This window comes from Populus nigra, chromosome 17 (genome assembly GCF_951802175.1).
Source record: "Populus nigra chromosome 17, ddPopNigr1.1, whole genome shotgun sequence".
Taxonomy (NCBI): Eukaryota; Viridiplantae; Streptophyta; class Magnoliopsida; order Malpighiales; family Salicaceae; genus Populus; species Populus nigra.
Window position 1 is genome coordinate 7,757,990 of NC_084868.1, and position 6,000 is coordinate 7,763,989.

A 6,000-nucleotide genomic window follows, 5' to 3' on the forward strand; every position below is an offset into this window, starting at 1 on the left:
TTTGCCTAGTCAGGTCTTGCCATAACATCAACTGCTCAAATGTCTTTGCCAAGATTGACATTCATCTGCCACTCAAGTTTGTCGACCAACATCTGTTAGATTCCAGACTTGTTGCACCGACTTCTATAAATTGCATGCAACCACCGTGGTATAATTCAAACGAGATGTGAATATCATGGTGGGTTCTTGGGCCATTTTAGTTGGACAGATGCAGGAGTTTCAAGAATCGAGTTGAGTTTGTGAAAGATGATGTCATCGATCATTTTGTCACCAGAACATCATCAGAATAACAAGTGATCGAAGTTGCTTGGCAAAACACAAATATGGCCAGAAAAGCTGATCCAAGAATGGTGCTGAATTATCCATCATTTTATTGTGGAGTTGTCATTCTGCATTTTGTTTTGGGGTCACATCTCATCCTTGAACGAAACATGTCTTTTCTTTGTTTTTTTGTTGTTTTGAAATCAAGAGATGCTTCTTTCAAAGGGTATTTTGACAAAAATATATATATTTTTATCAAACTCCAACATACAAAATTAAAGCTAGTCAATCCTGAAGATTAAAAGTGTTTTGATTGCGGAAATGACTTGATGCTTGAAAATGACATGAGGTGACCAAACAATTTTGAACTCATACCTCTTGAAACTGAGCCACACATCATGTAGCTAAATTTTAAGTATGCATAATGACATGTAGTGGATTCAGTAGTCATGGACTTGTGAATCATGATTCTTACAAGTCCAAATCATTACATTGGATGATGTCGAAATTTATCGATTCTAACCGACCTTACTTGAAATGAGAAAAGGCCATCTTTGTTATCCTTTCACATTTCTTGAAATATTATCCCTTACGGTCCCCATTTGAGCCTGATAGAATATTTTTTTCAAGAAAACCCTGACTAGGATCACACCCCACACTGGGGGCAAATAAGAGAAGACAAAAGTGAAAGAGAAGGCTTAGAACAAAAATTCAACGTTTGAGAGTGAGTTAAAAGAAAGAAGACCTAGACTGGGGGCATGTTAGAAAACTATGAGAAATGTTATGTGAAAGCCATGACCTTTGGCATCCATGATAAAGCCCTGAAGTTATCAGATGATTGAGATTGGTTATTCATCAAAGAAAAAGTTGGATTGGGATATAACCTATGTTAAGAGAATTCTGATATTTGAGGTTAATAAGGTTATATGTCATTTCCTCTACAAAGACAACAATAGAAAAAGAGTTGATGAATAGTTTGATGTTGATCCTAGGTCTTTGAAACCCTCAAACACCTTTTGAGCCTGTGAATTTCCTTTCTTTCATAAGCCATGAACCATAGCCTGCATTACGTGCTTTAAAAAGCCCTTTTTAATCAAGTAAACAATTTGAACCGATAAATGGCGCTCTCAAAACTTGAAGAGCTTTTCCATAAGAGTCGTGGCTTCATGGATTAAGCTACTTGTTATTATGCATGCTAATAACATTGGTGCTAAAAAAAGAAAACAATCTTTCTTGATGAATCCTCAAGTTTTGACTTGAGCCTTTTGTTTCTTGAAATTAACAGAAGGTCACCTCATTGCAAACCGTCAAAAGATATACCCAAGAAAGATTAAAATAGACACAAAGGACCATGGGAAAGACCATTTCAATCTTACAACGGGTCGATTTCTATTTGCAAAATACAAGACAATCAAAGGGCTTCATTGAATAGCGTGTGTTGGATCTTTGACCAAACAAGCTTGATTTCCAAAAATACTTTTCAAAATTGACATCTCTCTGATTTCATTTCAACAATTAGATTTGAATAGACATGAGCGTTGAAATATGAGATTTAATTCTAGAACAAGGAAGATTGTCAAAGAAGAAGAATATCGATCAAATTTGCAAAATCCCTGATAGAAATGACATCAACATTTATCGACACTCCTTGAAAAATTAACCATCTGGGGGCAATACAGTGGATCCTGAGAAGGAAAACAAGCAGTATTCAGATCAGCTGGGGGCAAAGAAAGAATCGAACGATGAGTTGTTGAAGTCCATCAAAGTCATTCCCGGCGATCACAAAAGCCATTTGGTTATAGACAGGAGAACGAGCATTCAAATCATTGCTGAGGGCAATATTGTTCAAAAACAACCTGTGATATAGTGAATTTCAGCAGCAATTGATGAGCAACGCTGCATTTGAAGGATATTTTCATATCTTCATCTTGGTTTATCATCTCCAACATGGCTATGACTTTTGAATGATGTTACCGTATGGTTGCATTTGAATGAATGTTGGAAAGATGCACCCACCAAGACTGACTGTGGGACCATCTGCTTTGAAGCTCAAATGCACACTTCACCGCATGAATATGGGTGATGAACATCATTGATAATGCCAAATTATTTCCTTTCATAATCTGATTTGACAAGCTGAGAGGAATCTATGGAGAAGAACTTTGAGCTTACAATGATTAGCCTTTTACTGCAAAGTATGAGAGGCATGTCTGGATGACTTGGCAGTTCCAAAAAAGGCGGGTGATAACATATATTTGAAGAGTATTGTTTCAATTGGAGGCAAGTTCATGACTGGTTGACCATCTTGATGGGTGTTGGCATGATGCACACAACCAATCAGAAGATAATTTTCAGAAGAATCCAGGAGAGAAAATCCTTCATGATGAATCAAGCAACACCACACTTGGGGGCAGAGTCAAGTTGGATAAACAACAGGAGCAGTAACCGTCGAAGACAGCCCAGGATGGGCACTGCACTTACAACTGAGTGGACGGCTAGCACATGAATGAGCCAATGCATCGAAAGAACAAATAAAGCTTTGGAATGCAAACAAAGGCACCCTGTGATGATGGAACATCGAAGAGAGGGGACCTATATTTCAAATCAGGTAAGGATGCATGCATGTCATCTAACGTTAAAACATTGCACATATTTTTTATTTTTGTTGCAGGAAAAATCCTCAATGTAGTTTAGCAAGATTGGGGAACAAAAAAAAAAAAAACAACAAAAGAAAAAAAAAGGGAGAATCATTGAGCTGATAATAACAGAGAATCATGGTTGTGACCTTGAAACGGGAAGAAGATGAGATAAACCTCTCTGTTAGGAAAATCTCAAAGAAATGAAAAGATCAACCTTGCAATCAAGAAGCACCAAGTTTTCCGTCCCTTCTTCTATCATCCCTTCAGGACTTCGCCAGGTAAGTCCCATTTTTCACACTTGTCACATCACATTCTTTCCATTTGGGTAGGTCACCTATTACAATGAGACCACTTCATATTTTTTCTATCTTCCACCTGGGTAGGTCACCCATTATAACGCGACCACTTCACATTTTTTCTATCTTCCATATGGGTAGGTCACCCATTACAATGAGACCACTTCATATTTTTTCTATCTTCCATCTGGGTAGGTCACCCATTATAATGAGACCGCACATCACATTCTTTCCACCTGGGTAGGTCACCCATTACAATGAGACCACTTCATATTTTTTCTATCTTCCATCTGGGTAGGTCACCCATTATAATGAGACCGCACATCACATTCTTTCCACCTGGGTAGGTCACCCATAACAATGAGACCACTTCATATTTTTTTTATCTTTCCATCTGGGTAGGTCACCCATAACAATGAGACCACTTCACATTTTTCTCATCTTCCATCTGGGTAGGTCACCCATCATAATGAGACCGTTTTTCACATTTTTTCCACTTGGGTAGGTCACCCATCACAATGAGACCATTCTCCATCTTTTTTACTTGGGTAGGTCACCCATTATAATGAGGCCATTCTTCCCCCTGGGTAGGTCACCCATAAGAATGAGACCACTCTTCCCCTTTTCCACGTGGGTAGGTCACCCATCATAATGAGACCATTTTTTCTGGGTAGGTCACCCATTAGAATGAGACCATTCTCCATTTTTTTTACTTGGGTAGGTCACCCATTATAATGAGGCCATTCTTCCCTCTGGGTAGGTCACCCATAAGAATGAGACCACTCTTCCCCTTTTCCACTTGGGTAGGTCACCCATCACAATGAGACCATTTTTTCTGGGTAGGTCACCCATTAGAATGAGACCATTCTCCATCTTTTTTTACTTGGGTAGGTCACCCATTATAATGAGGCCATTCTTCCCCTGGGTAGGTCACCCATAAGAATGAGACCACTCTTCCCTTCTTTCCATTTGGGTAGGTCACCCATCATAATGAGACTGTTTTTTACATTCTTTCCACCTGGGTAGGTCACCCATTACAATGAGACCACTTTTTACATATTTTTTAGTCTTGATTTAATGAGGTCGCCAGATGGGACCTCATGTAGCTTTGGTTAAAGGGAATCGCTAGATGGGATTTCAGGTTGACCGAGCTACACACATTCTTTGGTTTTGAAAAAGGAGATCGCCAGATGGGATCTCAAGTTAACGAAAGAAAGAAAGAAAGAAAGAAGAGGAAAGAAGGAAAAAAAAAGAAAGAAACATTTAGAGTTTTTCTTTACAAAGCTTACTATGCGAAACATTGAGGAGTTTTGCTTCGTAAGCATTGTAAAGAGGGGGCATCTGTTGCTACCCAATTTTTGACCCATATTTTGATAAATTTTCAGAAAAATCCAAAAATAGCAAAAAACATTGAAAATCCAAAAAAAATACATTTTTAATACATTTGCATCGTTTTTAGCATTTTTAGCATCGTCTCAAAAGAATTTAAATTTTCAAAGACATTTGGAACGCGTTCAACTTTTAACGCGTTATTTTTAAAATCATTGATTTTCTTTATTGAGTCGACGTTGATATTGCTCGTTTTCAAAAAAAAAAAAATACAAAAAATTAAGAAAAATCAAATTTACAAAAAGAAAGAAAGTTGAGGGACCAATTTTGAGATCCATGCAACATTTTACCTATAAATACTGGTCCACAACTCAAACAAATGGGGGGGCAATTTTGCAATTAAAGAAGGCAACAAAAAAAACCCTAAGGGCTGAACATTTTTTCCTCTCCTGCACCCTAGGCAGCCGCCCCCCCTCCCATTGATTTTTTTTTCTTCTCTTCTCCCTCAACAGAGAAAAGGGCCGGCTCCAGCCCCCTCCAGAATTATTTTTCTCTTCTCCCTCAACCAGGACAGCCGGCTGGTTCCACCATTTCCTGCCCCTCTTCACAGCTCCCCCACACAAGGCCACTTCCCCTCTGCCTCTCTCCCTCTCCAGCCGGTTCCAACATCTTCTTCTTCCCTTAAACCAACACCGTTTTCCTGCTCCTTCTCGCCCAAGCACAACCAGCCTTCCCAGTCTGTCATCTGCCGAACACCAGCAGTGAAGGAAGACAAACCAGCACCGTAGCCTCCCTTCTTTTTTTCCCTCTCCATCGTCTCCTCCTCTAAAAAACAGGGCCACTCCCCTTTGCCCTCTGGTTTCTTCTTCTTCCAGCAGCGACGACCCCTCCCCGTGAAGCAGCACCGTCTTCCTCCAGCAGACCCGGTTGCTCCACCCAACAGCCTCCACAGCGGCTCCCTTCTTCCGCAGCTCCGACCCAGCTCCAGCAGCAAAAACCACGAACAACAGCAGCGAAGGAAGACCACCAGCAGCCCCGTTCTCACCAGTGAGCCAGCAGCCCACACACGGCAGCGCCGGGGTAACACTTTCAGCATCTCCTTCAACCGGTCAGCAGCAGCCCTTCTTCAGCAACGGCACCCACAGACCCACGACTTCCCTCTTCAGTTGCAGAAGACCATTTCTTCTCTCAACAGTGACGGACAGAAGCCGACCCACCTCCAGCAAGCACCTTCAGCAGTGCCCACAGACCGGCCACCAGCAGCAGCAGCCGATCTCCTTCACCGCCGGTCGCCAGCCTCCAGCACTCCTTGCTGCCAGTACATGGAACAAGGGAGAAGAGGATGAGCAGTAGCAGCTGATCTGCAACGAAGCAGACCCAAAAAAGGCCGTGGCAGATCTGAAAAAAGGAGAGCCGGAATTGTTTGTGTTGTTGGTTTACTTTGCAGGTGACCGGGAGATGCACCGCCGGTACGG